Source organism: Taudactylus pleione, unplaced genomic scaffold, assembly GCF_031769625.1.
Source record: "Taudactylus pleione unplaced genomic scaffold, aTauple2 ptg000016l, whole genome shotgun sequence".
Taxonomy (NCBI): Eukaryota; Metazoa; Chordata; class Amphibia; order Anura; family Myobatrachidae; genus Taudactylus; species Taudactylus pleione.
The window spans coordinates 3,350,522-3,377,824 of record NW_028284418.1 but is presented as its reverse complement, the minus strand read 5'-3'; the positions used below and the strand labels follow the sequence as shown (position 1 = coordinate 3,377,824).

At 49.2% G+C, this 27,303-nt stretch overlaps 1 protein-coding gene across 1 annotated transcript in view; it reads left to right on the top strand.

Moving 5' to 3' along the window:
• The first annotated feature begins 5,223 nt into the window (after positions 1-5,223).
• Positions 5,224-27,303, top strand: part of PDE6G (phosphodiesterase 6G) — a 59,469-nt gene continuing 37,389 nt past the window's right edge. Inside the window, exon 1 of the mRNA XM_088472944.1 lies at positions 5,224-5,302. The gene's annotated coding sequence lies outside the window, so the exon portion shown is untranslated. The remainder of the gene's footprint in view (positions 5,303-27,303) is intronic.

Sequence of the window (27,303 nt, the reverse complement as noted above, 5' to 3'; positions counted from 1 at the left end):
CGGATGTGTTGCAAGGGGAGTCTGTGATGCGGCCTCATAAAAGGCCGGTGGCGTCTCTGTCCGCTCCTTATGAGGATGACGAAGGGACGTCTGATGATGGGGAGATTCTGGATCCTTACGATCAGGAACCTTTCCATACTAAGGACGCTGATGCTAAGTCCAAAGTATATATTCCTGGACTTATTCGGGCGGTCCGCACAGCCTTGGTGATTGAGGACGAAGTTCCCCCAGCGGCTAAATCTAAGTATGCCTTTTTCAAAGATGTGAAGGGCGATGCCACAGTCTTTCCTCTTTCGGGTCAGTTGGTGGACCATTTAGAGGAGGCGTGGAAACAACCTGGCAAAAGATACCAGCCGCAGAGACGCCTGGCGGTGGCTTATCCGTTCGCGGATAATTATTTTGCTAAGTGTGAATCCCCTCCACAGGTGGATTCTCACGTGACCCGTCTTGTCCGTAGTGCCACATTGCCAATGCCATCCATGTCCTCCCTTAAGGATGCTACGGACCGCAAGGTAGAAATCTGCCTGAAGTCCGCTTATTCCCTTGCAGGGGGGGCAGCACGGCCGGCTATGGCCATTTGCTGGGTTGCCAGAGCGATGGAGCGCTGGGCGGATTCATTAGAGGCTTCTTTTGAATCCGACTGTCCGGCCGAACAGGCGGAGTTGATTGGCAATCTCCGTGATTCGGCCACCTACATCAACGAGGCGGCTCTAGACATTAGTACTCTGGTGTCTAGAATTTCTTCAGCAGCGGTAGCTGCTCGTCGCACCTTGTGGCTGCGATCCTGGAAGGCGGACGCAGATCCAAGAAAGGTCTGGAAGCGTTGCCGTTTACCGGAGAAGTTCTCTTCGGTCCGGATCTGGATAAGATTGTGGCCACGCTGGCGGCAGCCAAATCTGCTTGTCTCCCGTCGGCCGCTGCTCCTTCTGGTTCTGGACCATCGTCCTTTCGGTCATCTAGGGCCCAGGGCAGGCCCAAACCACAGTCGTTTCCTCGACAGGCTGGCCCTAAGAAATCGGTCAAGCCCCGGAAACAGGCATGGAGTACCAGACGTCCGGCCCCCAAGCCAGATGACAAGCCTGCGGCCTGACGGTCCGGGTCTCCCCTTGGGGGATCCCAGGGTGGGAGGCCGCCTGCTGCAGTTCTCCCGGTGTTGGTTGTTCACTACGACAGACACTTGGGTTCTGGAGGTGGTCTCTCACGGGTACGCCCTCTCCTTCCGGCACAGACCCCCGGCTCGATTCTTCACCACGGGTCTACCATCAGACCGGAACAAGGCTACGGAGCTGCGGAAGGTATTGCACACTATGCTCCAGGCTGGAGTTATAGTGCCTGTTCCATTCTCCCAGAGGGGCCAGGGTTTCTATTCAAATCTATTTTTGGTACAGAAACCCAATGGGTCATATCGTCCGATTCTCAACCTCAAAGCACTCAACAAGTCTTTGCGGGTCCCGAAGTTTCGGATGGAGACCCTACGGTCCATCATTCTGGCGCTGGAACCTGGGGACTACATGGTGTCATTGGACATACAGGACGCTATGGCGGTCATGGCGGCTTCTCTGCGGCTGCAAGGAGTCCGCATGTTGCCGTACTTGGACGACCTGTTATTGGTGGCAGGATCTCCAGAGCTCCTGTTACACCACTTGGACCTGACCATTGCACTGCTGCAACGGCACGGCTGGCTAATCAACTGGCAGAAGTCCACTCTAATCCCGTCTCGGAGGATTCTGCATCTTGGAGCCTTATTGGACTCGGGACAGCAAAGGATCTTCGTGACGGAGGACAAGATCTCTGCTTTACAGTCAAGGGTGCGCAGTTGTCTGCACAGCCGCCGGGTGTCCTTACACTCGGCGATGAGGTTACTGGGCTCCATGGTGTCGGTGTTCGACATGGTGGAATACGCCCAGTTTCACTCCAGACCTCTGCAGCACCTGATCCTGTCCAAGTGGAACGGGCTGCCTCAGTCTCTGAAGTTCCAGACGATTGTGCTCACCCCGGAGGTTCGCCTGTCCCTTGCGTGGTGGTTAAAGACGACCCACCTCAACAAGGGACGTCCGTTCTGGGTTCCAAATTGGGTCCTGTTGACAACGGACGCCAGTCTTCGGGGCTGGGGAGCAGTTTCGGGTCCACACTTGTTCCAGGGCAGGTGGACACCGACAGAAGCGGAGCTTCCAATAAATATCTTGGAACTCCGTGCGGTCTTCAATGCTCTCCTGCAGGCACAGCAGTTTCTCCAGGGTCACCCGGTGCAGGTCCAGTCGGACAATGCTACCACCGTGGCCTACATAAACAGGCAAGGAGGAACTCGCAGTCGGGCGGCTCTCGTAGAGGTCTCTCGGATCCTGGTTTGGGCGGAGCGCAATCTTCCGGCCATATCAGCGGTCTTCATCCCGGGAGTGCTAAATTGGGAGGCGGACTTTCTAAGTCGCCAGGACGTTCATCCAGGGGAATGGTCCCTGCACCCGGACGTTTTTCAACTACTGGTGGACAGGTGGGGTCTTCCAGAAATCGACCTCATGGCGTCCCGGCACAACAACAAGTTGCCGGTGTACGGGTCTCGCACAAGAGACGAAGGGGCGTCTCTGGTGGATGCTCTGTCCGTCCGGTGGACGTTCAGGTTCGCATACCTGTTCCCTCCGGTCTCCCTTCTTCCACGGGTAATCCGGAAATTTAAACAGGAAGGAGGGACGCTCCTGTTGATAGCTCCCGCGTGGCCCAGACGGCACTGGTTCTCGGACCTTCAGGGTCTGTCCGTGGACAGTCCTCTGCGGTTGCCGCTACGACCGGACCTTCTGTCTCAGGGTCCTTGTCTTCACCCGGACCTGACTCGGCTGTCTTTGGCGGCGTGGCTGTTGAGACGGCCATGCTGAGGTCCTGGGGGTTTTCCAGCTCTGTGGTGCGTACCATGTTACGAGCTCGGAAACCGTCTTCCGCGAGGATATACCATCGCGTGTGGCATACGTTCTTCCAGTGGTGTCGACCGAGAGGTTATGCACCGCGGGAGTTTCGTCTGTCTCGGATTCTCGCCTTCCTGCAAGCGGGACTAGATCATGGGCTTCGCCTTGCTTCTTTGAAGGTACAGGTTTCGGCCCTATCTGTCTGGTTTCACCGTAGGATTGCTACAATCCCGGATGTGCGCACCTTTATGCAAGGTGTTCTCCGTATTCAGCCGCCCTTTGTTCCACCTGTGGCGCCTTGGGATTTGGCTGTGGTCCTGAGGGCTCTCCAAGGACCGCCGTTTGAACCACTGGGCTCAGTGGATATTAAATGGCTAACAGCTAAGACTGTTTTCCTTCTGGCCGTTGCTTCAGCCAGACGTGTTTCTGAGTTAGGGGCTCTTTCTTGTAGACCCCCTTTCTTGGTTTTTCATGGGAACAGGGCAGTGCTCCGCACTCGGCCCGAGTTTCTTCCCAAAGTTGTTTCCCAGTTTCATGTTAACGAGGAAATAGTTGTTCCGGCCTTTAACTCACCGGGTCTTTCCGTGGGTGAGGCCTCTTTGGATGTTGTGCGGGCCTTAAGGACTTATGTTGACCGCACTTCTTTGTTTAGGAAGTCGGACGCTTTGTTGTCCTCTATGGCTTCTGTAAAAAGGGTTGGCCTGCTTCAAAGCAAACTTTGGCAGCCTGGATCCGTATGGCTATTTCTGAAGCTTATCTTCATGAAGGCCTACCAGTCCCTCCTTCTCTGAAGGCTCATTCCACTAGGTCTGTGGGTCCTTCGTGGGCAGCTCGACGTGGTGCCTCGGCAGTTCAGATCTGCAAGGCTGCTACGTGGTCTTCTGTCCATACCTTCGTGAGGTATTACAGGTTTGACACCTTCGCCTCTCAGGATGCTTCCTTCGGGCGGCGGATTCTCCTTTCTGCACAGGAGCGTCCCCACCCTTAAAGGATACTGCTTTGGGACATCCCCAAGGTATCCTGTGGATACCCTATGGACCCTGAAGTAGAAAATATGAGATATGGTAAGAACTTACCCTTGTTATCTCTATTTCTACGAAGTCCATAGGGTTCCACAGGACTCCCGCCCTGTCGCACCTGTGCTGCAGATGGGCTTTGCTCTGGTCACCGGTTTTCCGTCTCCCTCTGGTGAGAATGTGATTCTTGTATGTGTCCAGATCTTTGTTCTCTCTCTTCCTTCTCCTCCTCCGGCCTATGGCTTGGTAACTAACTGAGGTGCCTTGGCCCGGGGGCGGGGTATAGGAGGGGGACCTAGTGCATCCTGGGAGGCTGAAAGCTTAACTCTTTGGTGCCCTGCGACTGACGTCACACCTATACCCCAAGGTATCCTGTGGAACCCTATGGACTTCGTAGAAATAGAGATAACAAGGGTAAGTTCTTACCATATCTCATATTATTATTATTACTGATTAATAAGGCACCTCTACAGGAAGAGAAACAGAACATACATAAAACTGAGACATGCAGAAAAAAAGAAAATGCAGGTGCACACTGTAAGCCAGAGGTTACCAAACTCCGCCATTACAGTCCACGTTTTAAGGATATCCTTGCTTTGGCACAAGTGATTTAATTAGTACCACAGTCAATTTGATTTAACCATCTGGACTCAAGCATGGATATCCTTAAAACCGTGACTGTAATGGTGGAGTTTGGGAACTTCTGCCGAATACTGATAATCAAAACATTTATTATAATCTCTAGCAAACAAACTTGGGAGTTTAAATAAGGTTTGTAGCACATTTGTCCAAAAATTGTATGCCCACCTACCATGTAAAGGTGAATCTCATTAGGTGGGTTCCTAACATCCCTAATACTGACCCATGTTACCGACCCACCTGATGAGGCTTACCTTGACGTGGTAGGTGAACCACGCAGTGATTTACTTACACGGGTGTGAATGTTGCATCGACCAGCTGAGGAATAGGGGAGGTATCTGAAACAGAAATCCTAATTAAATTGCAACAATGGGCATGTTACTTTGACAAGCTATGGATTATTATATATCAATGATCTATGACTTTGTGATTCTCCTTTATAAAACTGTTCTATGTAAATATTGAAAACTTCCAGGAATGGTAAATCTGAAAGAAACAGTGTGCTGGTAACTTGTGCAGTACGGGAAAGGGTTATATACATTTACAGTGCTGCACTATCCATGGCCCCAGATGGGATATCAGATTACCATCTGAGATAGAGTAAGGTAATCCTATTACTTCTGAGCCTAATAAATCCCGAGTCTGAGAGGGGGTATGGATCAGTTTAGTCCCAGAGGAGAGCCCATGACGGGGTGAGCACTGAGCACCAGGCATTTCTGTGGCTGGATATGTGAAAACTGTTTGCATAGGGTAAGTGATGTTACGAGACTCCATAATTCAAAACAGTGGCTTATCATTTTACTGTAGCATTGTGTCAACTTTGATGGCAAATACCAGTTTTATTGCCTTTCATCATAGCTCTGGTCAGATATATTTATTGAGGGGTAAATACTGACTCAACATATAATCTTATTCTGGTCCTACATGGGCTGTTCCCGTCACTTGCCCAGAGCAATCGAATCTGTTTCCACTTTGCCCAACCAAAGATCCATAACGGATATTTGCCATCCAGGCATTATGCCAGAGGTTCCCAAACGCGGTCCTCAAAGTACCCCAACAATTCAGGTTTTAGAGATATCCATGTTTGAGCACAGGTGTTTAAATCAAATGGACTGAGGTACTTTCACCTGTGGTCAAGCATGGATATCCTTAAAACCTGGACTGTTAGGTTGCCTTGAGGACCGAGTTTGGGTACCTCTGCATTATGCATTAGTGAAGCAGGAGCCCACTTTTATAGACATGTCTGAAAGCAACATGATCGATTTTGATTGAAAATTTCTCAGACATGAAGGTAGTTTGGGGGGAATGTAGGAGCATTTTACCAATTAGCTGATGATATAGTATTTGTGGCCAATGTTCCGATGTTGACCTTCATACAGATTTATTAAAGACTAATTTGATTTGACATTTATTGTAAGATATGAATCACGGGCTTGCAGTTCTGCCACCTATGCCTGAGTGCCTTATAAAAATTTACATAGCATGAAACACATAGAAGGATTCTGTGGCACTCGCAAACTAAATGGAAGAACAGAACAGAATAAATCACATTTGGTACTTGGGGAAAAAAAAGGAGGGATCATGATCATAGATCCTCATGGTGATTGCATGGACCACATGCAGTTACTCAGGGTAATGCAGGATGAATGCTTAATGGAGCATAGCCTACAGTATCATTTTGCCATCTATGCACCTTTGAGCATTCATCCTGCTTAGCCCCGAGTGGCCTCTGGGCCTGATTCAGACCCGCTCGTGAGCGCTCGCAAGCGGGTCGATGGTGCCCTAGTGCACATGCGCACGACTCATGCACACGACGGAGGGAGCTCCGTCGTGCACATGCGCGAGAGCAGCATAGCGACGGCCAAGCCGTCGTTATGGGTCTCGCACCATGGGAACGCCTACCGTCTGGGTCCGGCCCCACTGACATCACTAGTGATGTCAGTAGGAGTGATTTTGGCTCTGATAGAGCCAAAAGCACTCCTGGGCTTGCGGCAGCGAGACCCTACCGCAGAGTCTCGTCGCAAGCCCGATGGTCTTGACCATCGCGACCATCTTTTTGGCCACTCGCATATGCTGTGGGTGGCCACCCACAGCTATGCGACCAGCCAGGAGGCCGCTCCAATTTTAGGTAGGAGGGCCCTGATTCAGAGCGAGCGCTCTTGTCAGAGCGTCCGGCTCTGAATCAGGCCCTCTGCTACCACCCTAGGGATGCATGAGGCCTTTTTACATGTCTATTTCAGCTGCCTGTTCACTACCCAGTAAGTAGTCCTTTATGGCACAAATTATAGAAGAAACATTTTATTTGTCTGAAAGATATGATTTAGTGATAAATATATTTATATATTGAAAGCAAATTTACTACATTCTCACACCATTTGCATTACCCTATTACACAAGCAAACAATGGGAAGGATTAAAGAAACATCTTTATTATCTAATCTTATTTTTACATAGATTGTAAACTCTTCCAGGCAGTGTTCATATTTTTTTTTTTCTCCTAAATAGTTTACAAATAAAAATGTACAAATCCAAACACTTTAAAAAAGCAACTCATTATTCAGTGGCCTTGTCCTAGTCACACCGTAACAAAACAAGGCTTGGTTTAGCAGTATTTCTATCAGGGTACAGTAGATTCATTTGAGAGCACTGCACAATTATTTTAGTAGTCATGGACTTATGCTGCCCATCCACTAGAAGACAGGCCAAAGACTGCACGATTATAGACATTGTAATCGTGCAGTTGTTTGTCTGTTTGTTATGTGATGTGCCTACACTGAACGAGCAGTCATTCAGTGCAGGAACAGCAATCATCTGCTAACATGCTGTCGTCAGGTTGACCAGCTTGTTTGCACGATGATAGATGGTCTAAAATGACCAGCGGGCACGCGCATCGCTGGTCGTTTTAGACATTTTAGTGAACGATCTTCAAACGATTAATGAATGATAACGACGTCGTTATCGTTCAATCTCTCAATTTAATCGCCTAGTGGATGGACACCTTTAGTAAACCAGCATACATTGATGAGGGTTGGGTATGAAATACCGACGGCTTAAAAGCCGTCAGTTCAAATCCCGACCCTTGAAGCCCGACACATCATAATCCTGACGCCGGCTGGTAAGTATATTTAACTCTCCCCCCTAATCCTAACCCTCCCTTGGGGGTGCCTAACACTAAGACTCAGTGGGTGGTGCCTAACTCAAACCCCCCCCTCCCCGCACCTTAAACCTAACCCTCCTTTCCCCTAGCCTAAACCTAACCCTCCCTGGGGAGTGCCTAACCCTAAATCCCCCCCGGGTGCCTAAACCTAACTCTCCCTCCCCCACGGCTAACCTACGTTCGATATGCCAGGCGTCGGGATTTCAGTGTGGGCTAATGATAGGCGTCGGTATTTAGACGCCTATCTTTAGTCCCATGCTGGGCTTTCAGTGTCGGGATTCTGGCGGTCGGCATTTCGACCACCTGCATCCTGACTATATCCCATTGAGGATATAGGGCAGGGGTGGGGAACCTTTTTTCTGCCGAAGGCCATTTTGATATATATAACATTATTTGCGGGCCCGGTGCAGGCCACGCTTCCTCCATGTCATATCACAAGGGGGCGGGGCCACAATTGCCAGGGATTACAGCAATGCCAGCAGCATCCTGAGGATGCTTCGGGGAGCTGTAAGGGCAGCGGTGTGACCATCTGAAGCATCCTAAGGAAACTCCAGGTGGCACGGCTGCATAGATTATGGCTGCATGGTGCCATTCTAGGCACCCTGCTAGCCAGATGAGGCTAGCAGAAAAAAGCTCAGAGGGCCAGACCAAATTATTCTGGGGGCCTTATACGGCCCCTGAGCCTGAGGTTCCCCATCCCTGATATAGGGAAACAGTGCTGTGTCCTAAAATGTGTTGTAACCAAAAGCAACTATTTAAGTATTTGCATCAGAATGGGACTGTGTGTTGATGGTAACAGGAAATTTGTGCATTTTTAATAATTAACAATGTGCTCCTATCAATCAGATATATAACCATAGCAGGGCCGCAACTAGGGGGGGGCTGAGGGGTCATGTGCACCGGGCGCCTCACTGATGTCCACTCTGGTGCCACAAGTATCAGTAGCGGTGGGCCCGGCTCTTCCTCTGCTGTGCGCACCGCTACCATAACACATGGCAGCAGGCAGCTTGCTGCTGCTGTTCCCCCTCCCCTGACTCCTGCAGTGTCTCTTGGGACTCAGGGTTCGCAAAATACGCGCTACAGGAAGTTGGGGTCCCAGTTTCTAAAACTCAGCGGGTCCTAGAGGACCCGCTATGTGTGCAGTGTGCAGTGCCACAGCAGCCAATCATCACCGCCGGCGGCGTCTCCTCAACCAATCGCCGCCGGCAGATTCTCATCAGCCTATTGCTGCTGGAAGTGTCTCCTCCCCCGCTGGACACAGACCGAGAACTACAGCTCCCAGAATCCCCGTGTCCTCCGGCGCCTTCTGCCGCTATCACTCCCCGCTACCTCGGACTCTCCCCGTGCCTATTCTCTACTAAACCTCCCACCCCTGCTCCGTGGCTCCCCCCCCTCCCCGCGGACTTCCACCTCCTGCAGACTGGCAGCACATCATGTAGGGGCAGGTGAGTCATGATGCATACACACTGTTACATTAGTAACAGCGTATATGCTTATAGTTAAGTCCTGCTGCACATGTGAGGAGAGCCGGGGGACAGGACACGTACATACTGCGCAGGCACTGATCACAAGAACTGGCAATCTACCTCCCTGTGCCAGCTCTTGTGGTCAGTGCCTGCACAGTATGTACGTGTCCTGTGTATATGTGTGCAGGAAGTGGCTCTGTACATTATGGGGGATCATGCCCTGGTGCCCCCGAGGGTATGGAAGAGGGGTGATAGTGGCTCCAGGCAGGGTGGGTAAATTGGAGGGGGTGCACCCCGTGTTTTACTTCCCCCCCCCTCCCACGTGTGTATGTAGGGGACAGCGCTCAGTGATTGCTGAGTATGTGCAGTGCTGACCCCTGGGGGTTCTTTCTGTTTACTGCAGTAGGGGGCATTAGTCCCGTGCCCTTGGCACTTATTCTGGGCTGAGGATTAAAGATTATATGGAATATATTTATTGCAGGGAAATAATCCCACCATAGGGCATCTGGATTATTCATATAAAGCATTTTCTTCAGAGCAATAAATATGATGCTGTCATTCCTCTGAGACACCTATACCTGCTGTGAGCTACAGAGCTAGCACTCCATTCTCCAGCTGCCACTGGATTTAGTGTCCTTAGTCAGTGCTCAATACAAAGGTGTCCTGGTCCATAGTGACCATCTAATACTAATCAAAACCCCAGACAATCTTTGAAATCGCTCCACAGGCCATAGGTTACCCCCATACTGTGTTTATTTCCATAATAAATACACATCACTATAGGCAGGGATACTGGATTTTCCTTACTGTAAACTACCTTAGTGGTAGTGTGCAGCTGTCAGGATGGATACTGAAAATTACTTTGCAGTTCCACAGCATAAACACCTTACCCCCAGCACTGCCTGTCCCTAACCTCCCCTTTGTCCCAACGCTATCCCAGCTATCTACCCTTGTCCCCCCTCTCTACCCTTAGTACTGCCTGCCCCTAACCTCTTCTTTGCCCCCAGTACTGCCACAGCTGCTATCCACCCTTTACCCCTTCCTACCTCCAGCACTACCTGACCCTAGCCCCCTCCTTGCCCCCATCACTGTCGCAACTGCTGGTTGTACTTATCCCTCCCTACCCCCAGCTCTGCCTGCCCTAACTCCCCTCTTGCCCCAGCTCTATCCCAACTGCTGCTTGTCCTTAACCCACTGTACCCCCAACTGCTATCTGCCCCAGCACTGTCCCAACTGCTTCCTGCCCTCAACCCCCATAATATGTGATGGGACCCAAAAACAGTGGAGTAGGACCCCAATTTTTCAAAGTGAGGGATCCCTGGGACCCACAATTTTTTTCGCTCAGCGCGATCACTGGGACTGGGAGAGATGTCATGACATCTCTCCCAGTCCATACTCACAGTGCTCTGCGCTGAGGATGGCTGCGGCGTTAGGCCCATCCATCACGATTAAAGCGCCTCCAGTCCACACGGCGCTGCCGCCGCCTCCAGTCCGCTGCTGTGCAAGAGCCAGCAGGTAAGTATGCTGTTGCTGGTGGGAAGATGAGAGGAGCTTTTCAGTGAGGGGGCTGTTTGGTGAGGGGGCCTGTTCAGTGAGGGAGGTCTGTGCAGTGAAGGAGCGCTGTGCAGTGAGGGAGGGCTGTGTGTAGTGAGGGGCTGTGTGTAGTGAGGCAGCACTGTGTAGTGAGGGGCTGTGGTGTGAGGGACCCTTGATAAGGAGGGCTGTGATGAGGGCTTTGCAGGGAGGGCTGTGTATAGTGAGGGGCTGTGTTTAGTGAGGGCCTTTGTGTAGTGAGGCAGCTCTGTGTAGTGAGGGGATGTGGTATGAGGGGCTGTAGTGTGAGGGACCCTTGATAAGGAGGGCTGTGAAGAGGGCTTTGCAGTGAGGGGCTGTGATGAGGGCTTTGCAGTGAGGGGCTGTGATGAGGGCTTTGCAGTGTGAGGCTGTGATGAGGAGGGCTGTGAGGTGAGAGGCTTTTTCTGTGCTTTTATGGGTAAGTAAAATTATTGTAAAGAGAGGGTGTTTGGGAGGTGCAGTAAAACAATCAGTAATATCAATACATGGAGGGGGGGGCGCCAAATTACTGCCTTGCCCCGGGTGACTAAAATCCTAATTTCGGCCCTGACCATAGGGGAGATTCAGGGAAGCGTGACATTCTGTTGAAATCTCGTGTGATGAGTGTCAAGGCAAATAGGGCCTGATTCAGAGAAGAACGCTAACCCGATGGTTAGTGCACATCTCCAATGTATTCATCTTTGTATGTGCGAAGGACCCACTCTGTGCATGTGCATAATTGGTCCTGCGATCCCGCACGGAGTTCCACCAAGCCTCTGTCTGATTGACAGGAAGAAGCGTTTTGGGGTTGGGAGCGGCCTGCATTCCCGGAAACTGGGACGTGTCACTCCCGTTTTCTGGGAGTGCTGAGGCTAGGGCCTCACAAGCCACCAGGATCCGATCAGGCTGCGGTAAACTTCAGCTACTGCAGCCTGGCCAAAGGGACAACAATCGTGACCGATGGTCGCGATTGTTCCAATGGCAATCCAAGGCTGTGACCTCGCAGATACAGAAAGGAGGTGTCTGTTTCCTAAAGACACCTCCTGCTGCATTTGCATTTGAGATGGACGGAATTGCACAGCTGCTTGTGTGCGTCTCTGCAATTCTGTCCATTTCTGAATCGAACCCATAGAGGGTAATTAAGGGGTCTATGTACTAAGCCTTGGAAAGCGATAAAGTGGACGGAGATAAAGTACCAACCAATCAGCTCCTGTCATTTTTCAAACACAGCCTGTAACATGACAGGAGCTGATTGGTTGGTGCTTTATCCCCGTCCACTTTATGTCTCTCCAAGACTTAGGACCTCATTCAGAGCCGGTCGCACAGAGCGTGCGGTCGGTCTGAATGAGGGGAGGACGTCTTGAATTTTCAAGACGTCCTCCTTTGCGGTGGTAAGGCTGTGGGTTAACACCCACAGCCTTACGACCGCCTAAGGTGATGGTCGCGATGGTCTTGACCATCGCGACCATCGGGGCTTACGACGAGACCCTAGGGTAGGGTCTCCCTTGTCGTAAGCCCCGGAGAGCTTCTGGCTCTGTCTGAGCCAGAAGCTCTCCACTGACATCACTAGTGATGTCAGTGGGGCCGCCCCCAAACGGTAGGCGTTCCCATGGGAACGCCCCCGTTTGGGCTGCCACCCCCCGGCCTTTCCAAACGGGGCGAGCTGTCAATCAACATCGACAGCTCGCCCCCTTTGGATCGAGACCCGCTATGACTGGCGCTGTCGGTCGTAGCGGGTCTCACACATGCGCACGACGGCGCCGTCATGCGCATGCTCTGTTGGGGGCCATCGATCCGGTCCGAGTGCATCGGCGCTAACGACCGGTTCTGAATGACCCCCTTAGTACCTATGGGAGGAAAACTTTGCTTATTTATTCATCTACCTTGATTGGCTACAAGTAAAAACGAGTGAGTTTATCTTGCCAGGATAGTCCCCATTATATTAGTGCGCAATCATTCAACAGAACCTCAAGGCTAATTGAATCCCCCCCAAATGTCTAGTTGCTATGGGTTACCTGCACCAATTTTCTGCTCCTTGTTAGTGGCTTACATCATCATACTCCTTTTGGGCATGAATGACTATTACCTCTGTATAGCCCCTGAACAATGTTTTCATCCATGTTGGTAGCTGCAGTTGCTGTTAGTTGAAAATAATTAATTAAAAGGCATGGTAACATATTATTTATTTTACTCCATATGTATACAGTCATTACCAATTGTCTGTTTACTGGCCATTCATATCATATGGCTGGAATTATTGAAATGTGACTGTTAAAACTGCAAAGAACAGAGGATCTGTATGTAGTATTTTCAAATGAATTAAACTAAAACCAAGTCTTAAATGGTAATTCTTTATTAAAGCAAAATTATGCATGAACCCACTACAAGTATAAATAATTATCAATTGCTAAAAAGGAAGAAGGATTTGGGTTGGTCACAGGCATGAGAGAGTAAAAATTCAGTGGAGCCGCCATATAAGCTGCGCTTAAACATCCATTTTTATTTTGGAGATCTCTGTTAGAAGCATGTTTTCATATGTCTATGTTATTTATTATACCAATCTTATACATGCGTCGCATATGGAGGCACATTGCTCCCACGACATGCAGATGACGTAGACGATGTCGACAATTATAATGTTGTAACCAGAATATTTACATCTATGAGATCAACATGGTGAATATGTCGACACCTGGAATATGTTGACATATAAACTGTCGACATTGTCAAATGTCCACATTATGGTTAGGCTTAGGGAAAGACTTACCTTAAAATCACATTGTTGACCTTCCATGTTGTAATTTCATCTGTGTCGACATGCAGAATGTTGACACTGATGAACATGTTGACATGTTCTTTGTCATCATAATGACCATGTCAACATGATGAATGTTGACCTAATATACTAAACCTGTCACCACAGGTAGTAAGATAGAGCCACAAGGATCTATGAGATGACATTTAATGCAGGTACATGGTACTGTCAGTGCCTCTGCCATAGGCAGATCTGTACGAGTTATGGATTTGTGTCTCTATAAGCTGCTTGGGGTGAACCCAATTTGCTGCCTCAGCAGAAGGTCCATGTAATCCAGTAACGTCATATGCAGTCACTGTGCAGGTGCTCAAGTTTCAACTAAAGTAGAACTGATGTTATAGTTGTCATATAGCAATTTAATCATGTTCACCAATTTTTAATATGGGGTTTGGAATTGTTAGATGAACATAAAATAAATGGTTGATATCATACATCAGAGGCTATTAAATTCTCTTTTATCCTATAAAAGTCTCACACATTCTCTATGATCATGGGGATTATAAAGGTCACTAAGGGCTACAATTCAATTGTTGTGCTACAGAAACTGGTCCTCAAGTGGGTACAAGGATAAAGCAGCTAAAATAATAACCAAAGCCAGATTACAAGTAAATGTGACGTACTCAGTCATTTGCACTATATACAGTACATACGATTACAGAAAAGCATGATTGTGTTTCGTATTGGTGGAGAGAAAATGTTGTACAGATTATATATTCTCCCCAGGGGGATTATGGTGAGTGCACCTGAGTATGAATAACCCAGGAAGGAGTAATTCAATGTATTTAGTGTCCAGCTACACTGAATAGTTGCAAGTATCAATGGCGGGGAGCACTAGACTAAAGTTACAAAGGTCACATACAGTAGATTAATTGTTTGCTTTAACAGGAGAAACAGAAATAAGAAATGCACTAACAATCTGTAGAAGAGATCATACAAGTTGTGGGCACTTAGTGGCAGTCCAAACATAGATTATGTTAACCAGATGAAGAAGTTAGTCAGAAAGGAGGGATGAGAACAGTGGTAAATGATAATAATGGCACCCAAGGCAATGAACATGGGGACCAGAGCTATAAAGGACCTAGGAGGTTTTCACCCATTTTGGTTTTGCAGTAAGGCTGCCAGCTATTTAATCTACTGAGATGCTGGGTTAGTGCAAAGCAAACTATAACAACATGCTTTATACTGCCCATATAAATGGATAAGTGTAGCAGCCTGATGCTCAGGCTGAATGATCAGGACTGATGGGAATCAATTTATACACTTGTCTAATGTCACACAAACTGTCAGACCATGGTCATTGGCAAATCTATATTTTCCCATATTTCCTCAGGTCAAAATCAACATCTGGCCTATCCCAATGGTGCAGTCATCTAGACCCCAACACAGACTGACCTGGGACAGTTTGGTTGGGAATAACAGATGAGCTGTCCTTTTCTTGCATGTATGAGTGGCATTAGGTGGTCTGTGTGAATGACTTTGTCAGAATGCTGTGTTGTATGTATAAATTTGGGGGATGTAGTTAATTTACCGGCGGCTGGGGTGCCGGCCGTCGGAATCCCGACCCAGGACTAAAGATAGGCATCGAAATCCTGACACCTATCTTTAGCCCGACAACGAAATCCCAACACCTATCTTTAGCCCGACAACGAAATCCCGACAGCCAGCATCCCAAACGAAGGTAAGCGGGGCCCTGTAAGATGTTAGCCGCAGGGGGGAAGGTTAGTTTTAGGGGCCCCAGGGGGAGATTAGGGTTAGGCACCCACCAGGGAGGGTTAGGGTTAGGCTACGGGGAGGAGGGGTTAGGCTTCATTTTGCTAATGATAGCTACCTCACCTCCTCCCTGATAACCACTTCCCACTCTCCCATTCAGGATTTCCATCAGGCTGCTCCTCACCTCTGGTATACACTCCTTCCTTTCATTAGATTTTCATCCTGCCTCCATCAAGCGTGGCCTTAAAATTAATTCTTTCATTCTAGCTGACCACCCCTCCTGCTAACTTTGCAGTCTCTAGCCTCCTCAACTCTGCCCTTTTCTCCATATTGTGTCCACCCACAGAGGTGTCAACCGGTGTGGTACCTCCAGACCCCTGGCGCGTGCCGGAGGTGCATGCAAAAGGGGGTATGACCTTGTGTCTGTGAAGCCATGCCCCCTTGTTTGTCCTGTTTTGGGGGGCGTGACCGCATGTCACACCCCAGTTGTCATCACACTGGGGACTTTCCCACCCCAGCCTCTATGGACACAGGAGGTTGTGAAATGCATGATATGCGGTGACACCATCTGAGGAGGTGACACCATAATAGCAAATCAGCTGTAGGTTGTATCCTCAGCAAGCAGGGTCCTCTCCAATTTTTCTTCTCTATATGTATGGTAATTACATATTGTAATTTATTTATGTGAAATTGTTTACTTGTTTATTTCATGTTGTAATTATATAACTTGTTGTTAATTTTAGTCCACTTGTAGGTCTCTATGGAAACCTTGTGTCTTATAACTAAAAGGTAATAATAATTTAGTGCCATTGGTTGATGAGACACAAAACTAATCGGGTGTATAGTAGGTAGACCATTACAAGTTAGTAAATTAGAAGTCCACACGCACGCACGTACGCACGCATGCACACCTCTGTATTTTAGAAAATATGGACCCAGAGTTTTTAGATATATTATTTGAAATGTATTTGTAAGCTATCCACATTTTTGATTAGGGCTGTACATATTGGTTTCTCCTAACTGTAATCAATAAGAGTAGTACTTAGACTGGGTATCATATAAAAATATGAAAAATCATGATGCAATGTCTATAAAATTTAGTTTCATGGTGCAACAGCACAGTAGTGTCTATAAAATTGAGTTTCATGGTGCAACAGCACAGTATTATGGCTATATCCTTTTTGAGTTCTGCTTTTGCATCACCATTCCGCAGATTACCATTCAGCACTATCTTTGTATATTCACATTTTGGGAAATGTATAGCATACTTGCCTACCTTTTTTTTCTCCTCCCCGGGAGAAGCCCAGGGAGGAGAAGCAGGTGGGGACGGGGCATGACGATTCGCGTCATTAAGCCCGTCCCCTTTGCGTGAAATTGCCACGATTGGTGCAAAATTAAATAGGGGGAGGGGCTTAATGACGTGATTCATGAAGAATTGCTTCATTGAGCCCCGCCCCCTACACGGAGACTCGTGATCGCCATGGAAATTCTCCCCATTCTGCCCACTTCACTAGGAAGCGGGCAGAATGCGGGAGAAGTGCCTCCCGGAAAATCGGGAGGATCCTGCGAATTCCGGGAGGGTAGGCATGTATGATTATAGTATACAGTGTGATTCAGATGAGTGAAGTTGTGAGAGCTGTTCTGCAAAATAGCGTCCTCATTCTGCGTGTGGACACAAATTTGTTCTCATTTTGCCTCATTGTTATCAGCAATATCCCAGTAGGGGATGTAGTCAGGATACCGGCGGGAGCTATCCCGTCCGCCGATATCCCGACACTTACATCCCGACATGGGACTAAAGATAGGTGTCGAAATCCTGATGCCTATCAATAGCTCCACTACGGAGTCCCGACACCCGGCATATCGAACAAAGGTATGCCGGGTGTCTTAGCCACAAGGGGGGGTTAGGTTTAGGCACCACTAGGGGGGACTTAGGGCCAGGCACCTATAAATACATCAGTAACAGGCAATGATGCAATAAAAACTTTACTAAAAACAACTTCAATAAATATATGATGTAATTAGTGATTCAATTGCTGCTTAATAAAGTGTCCATGCATAAATAATGATATGAATATAATTTAAGATCACTTAAATCATAAAGTGTCTGTGCATATAAAAGAACAATCAAAAGGTTGGATTCCTACCATAAGGTAAAGTATGGGGCCCCTTGGCCTTCCGGACCTAGGAACTCCGGAGGGCTAAAACAAGGGGAAGGATGTAATCGGCCCCAAAGCTTGTGTCAAATGGTTTCCAACCTGTAGTCGCTGAGCCAACGCGTTTCGACCGTCTCCTGGGTCTTTGTCAATAAAGCTCTTTTCTACTTCAGGGTCCATAGGGTATCCACAGGATACCTTGGGGTATAGGTGTGACGTCAGTCATCGGGCACCAAAGAGTTAAGCTTTCAGCCTCCCAGGATGCACTAGGTCCCCCTCCTATACCCCGCCCCCGAGCCAAGGCATCTCAGTTTCGTTTGGTGCCCGGCCGTAGTCGGAGGCACCTGCTAGAGGGGGGCTTAGAAGAGCCCCTGAAGCTTTTTCTTCATGCAGCTGTGGCTGCACAACTGGATGAACAGCATGGACAGTCAGTCCTGACGTCCATGCTGTCTTCCCTACACCCCGCCGGTACCAGAACACCGGTACTGATCCGGGGATGCTGGTGGACATCTGGGGTCACAGCTAGCGGTGACCCCAGATGTTCCGGACCATGGCCGGATTCAAGGGGGACAGTGGTAAGCAGCGGGGTCCCGCGGGGGGTCCCCGCTGATCACATGGTTCTAAGTCCCCAGGCAGGGGGCTCCCTGGGGACTGGCTGCAGCGTGGAGCCAGGCGACCAACCTGCACTTCCACTACCCCCTGGGACAGCGGACCGCAGCAGAGTGGTAGCGCTGCGGCGTCCCAGCGGTTAAATGCATGCCAGGGGAGCGCGCCTCTCTGCACTGTGCTGACTGGCCCTGTGTCAGCGCTCCTCCCCCAGGCCAGCCTTCTCTCTGCTCCTCGGTGGCCATCTTTTCTGAAGCATGGTGAACGCTGCTGGAAGCCTGCATTGGAAGCATCATGGTCTGGGTCCCCCCGCATACCTCTCCTGCGCTGTGGTCAGGTCTGTGTATGCATTGCTGTGTCCTACCAGGCCCTGTGTCTGTGTAGTTGAGTGATCAGCGCTGTTAGTGCAGGAATTGTTATTTCTCTGCATTGTATGTGACTGTGCTAGCGCTGCTGCCTGTAACTTTTTTTCTAAACTGTCAGCTTTATACTGTCCCTGTTTTTTCTGCTAAGCCCTTGCGGTGCGGTGCTGCAGGGTGGTCTCTCGCCTATTTACTATATAATTGTTGAGAGGGGTCACATACGTGGTGCCATCATGTCTGAAAGTGATTTTCCCCTCTGGCTACAGTGTACTACGTGTAAAGTACCGTTAGCGGAGGGGGAGGGTAGCGCGGAGGGCCTCTGCCGGCAGTGTTTGTCTATGGCGCGGCCTTTTACGGTTACTGCACCGGTACAGGAGCCGCCCTGGGCTTGTTTCGCTCAAGCGCTTACAGCCTTAGTGGGCCAGTTAGCTCCGCAGCCCGCGTTTAAACCGATGGGTTTGTCCCAGCAGTCAGTGGTGTCGTCACCCATGCAGGGTTTCCCACGACAATTGGTGGTACCCCACAGTCTCCCTATTTCCCCGCTCCCGGTTTCTCAGGAGCCAGCGTGGGTTAACTCCCTGACGAGTTCTGTACAGCACTTGTCGGATGTGTTGCAAGGGGAGTCTGTGATGCGGCCGCATAAACGGCCGGTGGCGTCTCTGTCGGCTCCTTATGAGGATGACGAGGGGACGTCTGATGATGGGGAGATTCTGGATCCTTACGATCAGGAACCTCTCCATGCTAAGGACGCTGATGCTAAGTCCAAAGTATATATTCCTGGACTTATTCGAGCGGTCCGCACAGCCTTGGTGATTGAGGACGAAGTTCCCCCAGCGGCTAAATCTAAGTATGCCTTTTTCAAAGATGTGAAGGGCGATGCCACAGTCTTTCCTCTTTCGGGTCAGTTGGTGGACCATTTAGAGGAGGCGTGGAAACAGCCTGGCAAAAGATACCAGCCGCAGAGACGCCTGGCGGTGGCTTATCCGTTCGCGGATAATTATTTTGCAAAGTGGGAATCCCCTCCACAGGTGGATTCTCACGTGACCCGTCTTGTCCGTAGTGCCACATTGCCGATGCCATCCATGTCCTCCCTTAAGGATGCTACGGACCACAAGGTGGAGATCTGCCTGAAGTCCGCTTATTCCCTTGCGGGGGGGGGGCAGCACGGCCGGCTATGGCCATTTGCTGGGTTGCCAGAGCGATGGAGCGCTGGGCGGATTCATTAGAGGCTTCTTTTGATTCCGACTGTCCGGCCGAACAGGCGGAGTTGATTGGCAATCTCCGTGATTCGGCCACCTACAACAACGAGGCGGCCCTAGACATTAGTACTCTGGTGTCTAGGATTTCTTCAGCAGCGGTAGCTGCTCGTCGCACCTTGTGGCTGCGATCCTGGAAGGCGGACGCAGATTCCAAAAAGGGTCTGGAGGCGTTGCCGTTTACCGGAGAAGTTCTCTTCGGTCCGGATCTGGATAAATATTGTGGCCACGCTGGCGGCAGCCAAATCGGCTTGTCTCCCGTCAGCCGCTGCTCCTTCTGGTTCTGGACCATCGTCCTTTCGGTCATCTAGGGCCCAGGGCAGGCCCAAACCACAGTCGTTTCCTCGACAGGCTGGTCCTAAGAAATCGGCCAAGCCCCGGAAGCAGGCATGGAGTACCAGACGTCCGGCCCCCAAGCCAGATGACAAGCCTGCGGCCTGACGGTCCGGGCCTCCCTTTGGGGGATCCCAGGGTGGGAGGCCGCCTGCTGCAGTTCGCCCAGTGTTGGTCGACCACTACGACAGACACTTGGGTTCTGGAGGTGGTTTCCCACGGATACGCCCTCTCCTTCCGGCACAGACCCCGGCTCGATTCTTCACCACGGGTCTACCATCAGACCGGAACAAGGCTACGGAGCTGCGGAAGGTATTGCACACTATGCTCCAGGCTGGAGTTATAGTGTCTGTTCCATTCTCCCAGAGGGGCCAGGTTTTCTATTCAAATCTATTTTTGGTACAGAAACCCAATGGGTCATATCGTCCGATTCTCAACCTCAAAGCACTCAACAAGTCTTTGCGGGTCCCGAAGTTTCGGATGGAGACCCTACGGTCCATCATTCTGGCGCTGGAACCTGGGGGCTACATGGTGTCATTGGACATACAGGACGCTTACCTGCATGTCTCTATTCTTTTGCGCCATCAACAGTTCCTCAGGTTTGCAATCCGCAGCGACCACTTCCAGTTTCGGGCGTTACCTTTTGGCCTGGTGACAGCACCACGTGTTTTCACCAAGGTGATGGCGGCTTCTCTGCGGCTGCAGGGAGTCCGCATGTTGCCGTACTTGGACGACCTGTTATTGGTGGCAGGATCTCCAGAGCTCCTGTTATGCCACTTGGACCTGACCATTGCACTGCTGCAACGGCACGGCTGGCTAATCAACTGGCAAAAGTCCACTCTAATCCCGTCTCGGAGGATTCTGCATCTTGGAGCCTTATTGGACTCGGGACAGCAAAGGATCTTCGTGACGGAGGACAAGATCTCTGCTTTACAGTCAAGGGTGCGCAGATGTCTGCACAGCCGCCGGGTGTCCCTACACTCGGCGATGAGGTTACTGGGCTCCATGGTGTCGGTGTTCGACATGGTGGAATACGCCCAGTTTCACTCCAGACCTCTGCAGCACCTGATCCTGTCCAAGTGGAACGGGCTGCCTCAGTCTCTGAAGTCCCAGACGATTGTGATCACCCCGGATGTTCGCCTGTCCCTTGCGTGGTGGTTACAGACGACCCACCTCAACAAGGGACGTCCGTTCTGGGTTCCAAATTGGGTCCTGTTGACAACGGACGCCAGTCTTCGGGGCTGGGGAGCAGTTTCGGGTCCACACTTGTTCCAGGGCAGGTGGACGCCGACAGAAGCGGAGCTTCCAATAAATATCTTGGAACTCCGTGCGGTCTTCAATGCTCTCCAGCAGGCACATCGGTTTCTCCAGGGTCACCCGGTGCAGGTCCAGTCGGACAATGCTACCACCATGGCCTACATAAACAGGCAAGGAGGAACTCGCAGTCGGGCGGCTCTCGTAGAGGTCTCTCGGATCCTGGTTTGGGCGGAGCGCAATCTTCCGGCCATATCAGCGGTCTTCATCCCGGGAGTGCTAAATTGGGAGGCGGACTTTCTAAGTCGCCAGGACGTTCATCCGGGGGAATGGTCCCTGCACCCGGACGTTTTTCAACTGCTGGTGGACAGGTGGGGTCTTCCAGAGATCGACCTCATGGCGTCCCGGCACAACAACAAGTTGCCGGTGTACGGGTCTCGCACAAGAGACGAAGGGGCGTCTCTGGTGGATGCTCTGTCCATCCGGTGGACGTTCCGGTTCGCATACCTGTTCCCTCCGGTCTCCCTTCTTCCACGGGTAATCCGGAAATTCAAACAGGAAGGAGGGACGCTCCTGTTGATAGCTCCCGCGTGGCCCAGACGGCACTGGTTCTCAGACCTTCAGGGTCTGTCCGTGGACAGTCCTCTGCGGTTGCCGCTACGACCGGACCTTCTGTCTCAGGGTCCTTGCCTTCACCCGGACCTGACTCGGCTGTCTTTGACGGCGTGGCTGTTGAGACGGCCATGCTGAGGTCCCGGGGGTTTTCCAGCTCTGTGGTGCGTACCATGTTACGAGCTCGGAAACCGTCTTCCGCGAGGATATACCATCGCGTGTGGCATACGTTCTTCCAGTGGTGTCGACCGAGAGGTTATGCACCGCGGGAGTTTCGTCTGTCTCGGATTCTCGCCTTCCTGCAAGCGGGACTAGATCATGGGCTTCGCCTTGCTTCTTTGAAAGTACAGGTTTCGGCCCTATCTGTCTGGTTTCACCGTAGGATTGCTACAATCCCGGATGTGCGCACCTTTATGCAAGGTGTTCTCCGCATTCAGCCGCCCTTTGTTCCACCTGTGGCGCCTTGGGATTTGGCTGTGGTCCTGAGGGCTCTCCAAGGACCGCCGTTTGAACCACTGGGCTCAGTGGATCTTAAATGGCTAACAGCTAAGACTGTTTTCCTTCTGGCCATTGCTTCGGCCAGACGTGTTTCTGAGTTAGGGGCTCTTTCTTGTAGACCCCCTTTCTTGGTTTTTCATGGGAACAGGGCAGTGCTCCGCACTCGGCCCGAGTTTCTTCCCAAAGTTGTTTCCCAGTTTCATGTTAACGAGGAAATCGTTGTTCCGGCCTTTAACTCACCGGGTCTTTCCGTGGGTGAGGCCTCTTTGGATGTTGTGCGGGCCTTAAGGACTTATGTTGACCGCACTACTTCGTTTAGGAAGTCGGACGCTTTGTTTGTCCTCTATGGCTTCCGTAAAAAGGGTTGGCCTGCTTCAAAGCAAACTTTGGCAGCCTGGATCCGTAGGGCTATTTCTGAAGCTTATCTTCATGAAGGCCTACCGGTCCCTCCTTCTCTGAAGGCTCATTCCACTAGGTCTGTGGGTCCTTCGTGGGCAGCTCGACGTGGTGCCTCTGCAGTCCAGATCTGCAAGGCTGCTACGTGGTCCTCTGTCCATACCTTCGTGAGGTATTACAGGTTTGACACCTTCGCCTCTCAGGATGCTTCCTTCGAGCGGATTCTCCTTTCTGCACAGGAGCGTCCCCACCCTTAAAGGATACTGCTTTGGGACATCCCCAAGGTATCCTGTGGATACCCTATGGACCCTGAAGTAGAAAATATGAGATATGGTAAGAACTTACCCTTGTTATCTCTATTTCTACGAAGTCCATAGGGTTCCACAGGACTCCCGCCCTGTCGCACCTGTGCTGCAGATGGGCTTTGCTCTGGTCACCGGTTTTCCGTCTCCCTCTGGTGAGAATGTGATTCTTGTATGTGTCCAGATCTTTGTTATCTCTCTTCCTTCTCCTCCTCCGGCCTATGGCTTGGTAACTAACTGAGATGCCTTGGCTCGGGGGCGGGGTATAGGAGGGGGACCTAGTGCATCCTGGGAGGCTGAAAGCTTAACTCTTTGGTGCCCGATGACTCACGTCACACCTATACCCCAAGGTATCCTGTGGAACCCTATGGACTTCGTAGAAATAGAGATAACAAGGGTAAGTTCTTACCATATCTCATATTATCGTGCTTCTTGTTGCTTTTAGCTTTGGCTGCTCCTGGTTCCTCCCCTCAGGCTGCTGCTCTCAGCCCCTCCTGTCTGGATGCTGTTCCTGGCTTCTCCTTTCAAGCTGTGGCTCCTGATTCCTTCCTTCAGAATACTGCTCCCAGCTGCTCCCCAGTGCATCATATATTTATTGAAGTTGTTTTTAGTGAAGTTTTTATTGCATCATTGCCTGTTACTGATGTATTTATTTTTTACCCAATTGGGATAATCTATGTTGTCTATTAAAGCTATTTTTATGTATTCCTTTGGCTACTGCTGAATTTCAATTAGAGGGAAAGCGCCAGTGAACTACATACCATTTTTATATGACATTTTATTGGTCCTAGGTGAAAGGACCTTTGCAGTTCTAGGCAGCAAGAGAGTTTCTCTTATCCCCAGAAGCGCCAATATACTTATCCACACAATTTATTCTATACCCCTAAGGGAGGGTTAGGGGGGGGGAGAAGGGAGGGTTAGGGTACTTACCTTCAGCTGTCGGGATTTCGACCCGCCGGGCTGCCGCTGTCGGTATTTGATCCGGCGGCTAAACAGCCGCCGGCATTACATACCGATTCCCTCACAATGACACAATCTCAGAGTCTGCTTTTGCTCCATCATTCCACTGAATGCCATTAGGTATTTCACAAAATGTATAGTCTACAATGATGGTAAGCTCATTACTTTGTGTGGTATGGTTGAGGTGAGCGACATGTTCAGACTTGTTTATGAATCCTTAGGTATTTGTACTTCATTCTATCAAGGACATTAAGTTATTATTTGGAATCTCTAGTTCAAGGTAGTCCAGAGAAGTTTATGGTGGATAGGTATTAAAATTAAATTTTCTTCAAATTACCAAGGCTGCTTCTTTAGTCATTAACCACTTGCTTGGTGTAGTTGCATCAGGTGCGACTACACCAGGCTGAGCTTTTCCTGACATGAATGCATCTGATGCGACCAGTCAGAAACGCCCACTGGGCAGTTGCTGGAGGTTCTCAGAGGGACCGCCCGGTCCCTATGCGCCCATCCAGCCGCCGGTGATATGCACATCAAGCAACCCTCAGCCCCCCAGTCAGTATTAATTTTGACAAGGATTTTAAGTTTAGTCTTAGTCTCCGTCGCTTATTTAAAATTGTAGTTAGTTTAAAGTCAAATTTTAGTCTCTTTTTTTTTTGCTGTGTTTTAGTCAAAATTTAGTAATTGGACCTCAGTTTTAATTTTAGTCTAATTTTAGTCAATGTTCTAGTTATAATTTTTGCAAACAGTTTTGTGATACTGTAATGGATTTTACTAAAGAACTTTTCTCTAAAATTCCCTTGAGAACATGAGAAGCCAGCATAACTGTGTTCAGCAATTTTCATTACTAAAACGTTGATATTGTTATCGTTACAATCTAGTCCTCAAAAATAATGTAGTCGAAGATTACTTCTAGTCATAATTTTCGGAGACAAAATGTGCAGTATACCATAAAAATGTATATATATTTTATCATACTCATATAATTTTGTTAGATATACAGGATATAATGAAAAAAAAGTAACCTATGGAAAATGACAAAAATCATTAATATAGGATTGCAATTAGAAGATTTTTACAATGGAATAGAATGTCAAGTTATGCAACAGAAACAGTAAAAAGAGTTATAGTAACCCTGCATAAACATAATAACTAACCTCTAACAGGAGAGGTGTGAAAGAAACAAAAAGCAGTGAGAGGGTAGATAAAACAGAAGAGGGCAAGAGTAAGTGAGCAAGAAGAGTGGGAACATTAGAAAGAAAAAATATAGGAAGAAATGGGGGAGGAGAGTAGAAGAAGGAGAGAAAAGAAGGGAGGAGGTGAATGAATGGACAGGAGGTGTGAAGTGAGCCGAGGGGGGGAGGGGAAATTGTCATGGTTTTGGGTAGAAAACGAACTTGAGACTGGGAAGAGTTTTATTGTGATATAAGTACCAGGGGGACCAAATTAAGTAAAGCTAGTACACTGTATTGTTTTGAAGACTAGTTATGTTTTCCATATGTGCTATAAACCATAACATGCTGAACAATTCCTGCTGAGAAGGACGATCAGGTTTCTTTCAGTGGTGAGCCACTTGATATTTTGCAGCACTTGAAAATTTTTAAATCAGCTTATTGGTGTATTTAGCAATCTGGTGCACTGGGGCACATGACAAGAGATTAATTGGAAAGAGGGGAACATCGAGGGCCATGATGAACCAATTTTTGGGCATGACCACCAAATATGAAAAAAAATTACCTTTGTGGCCATAGAGTCTACAACACAGGTCAGAGGCATTAGGGAGAAATTGACGGAAACATTCAGGAACTAATTACCATCTGGTGAGTACTTTGCAGGAATTCTCCTTCATGGTTACACTAATAGAGCTGTTAGAGACATTAAAGCGACTAATGGCCCAAGATCATCTTTGTGGGGAGTGCCCAAATCCGACTCCCAGGCGACTTCATGCACAGCTGGCAAAGAGTCAGTAAAGGTCAATATAAAGTGGTAAATCTGGAGATACTGATAAAAGTAGGAGTGGGGTATAGGATACACACCTGTAAATCTGCAAATCTGCAAACCTACCAATGATATGCCAAAAACGAGTGATTTCCATGGCAGTCCAGATAGATGCCATGAGAGGGTGATTGGCCAGGGTAGAGCAAGGCATGGTAACAGCTGGGGTGTCTGAGGGGATTGGTATTCAGAAAAGGAGAACTTACGGTTAAGACTGTACCAATTAGAGAGTGTAAGAACAACTGGGAGAATCAAAAGGGCTGTTCGGGGGTCTGTGTTTAGGAAGGAGCTAGGGCAGGTAGGAAATTAAGTCCACTCCCGATAACTCCCCCTCTAGGTCCACCCAACGTTTTGTGTGGTGCAGCGAGTGCCAAGTTACCATCTGACTTAAGCGGGATGCTTTATAGTAACCAAGGAGTAAGGGCAACCCCATACCTTCGTCCACTGAGCGCTGGACAAGAATATAACGACCCAGGTGCGGCTTTTTATTGTTCAATACAACTTTACCATAAAAGGATTGAATACAAGAGAGAGCTCGATGCATAGATGTACGAGTAGCAGACGATACTTTTTTTTCTGGACGGGACAGAGTTTAGCCCCGCCCACGGTGCCCGCTATGCCCTGTCCCCCTTTTTGATTGGCCCACAGGCCCTGTTCCCAACAGCACCATAGATGTTTGTGTACCATCGATTGTAACCACCGATAGGCCCATCAATGGCAATTATCGATGGACACCTCTCCGATGGCCCTCCCTACTCTGGACTGTTATTTTGATTTCGGATCATAATGACGAATCCACGATTCGTCACATGTCATAATCGATGACAAGAAATCGGGTATCTTCTCCGACATTTTAACTGTGTTCTTGTACAATTCAACATGTCGTCACATCTGCTTTTGCTCTTGTAAGATTTATGGCTACCCACCTGGCACACACGAAATGCATTTTCAGTTCCTTTGTCACAATATGCTGAACTCGTTCGAATGCCGAAAGTTTGAGTAAAGTTAACCTGTCATTTTGCAACATCTCTGCAGCTTTGGGCGACATCTGTAACTGCGGTGGATGGTCTCCCAGAACCTGCTTCATCAGTCACTCGTGTATTACCCTCTTTGAAGTGCTTCACCGAAATACTGCAGCACGGCTAATTGTTTCTCCACCGTATGCTTGCCGTAACATTTCATAGGTTTCATTTCCGCCTTTCCAAGATTAACACAAAATTCAATCACACATTTCTGATGAAATTTCACAGACACATCTTTCTTAGCCACTGTGAGGAAATGTAGGAAGATCTTCCACTTGCTGTGACCAAAAAACAGAAGAC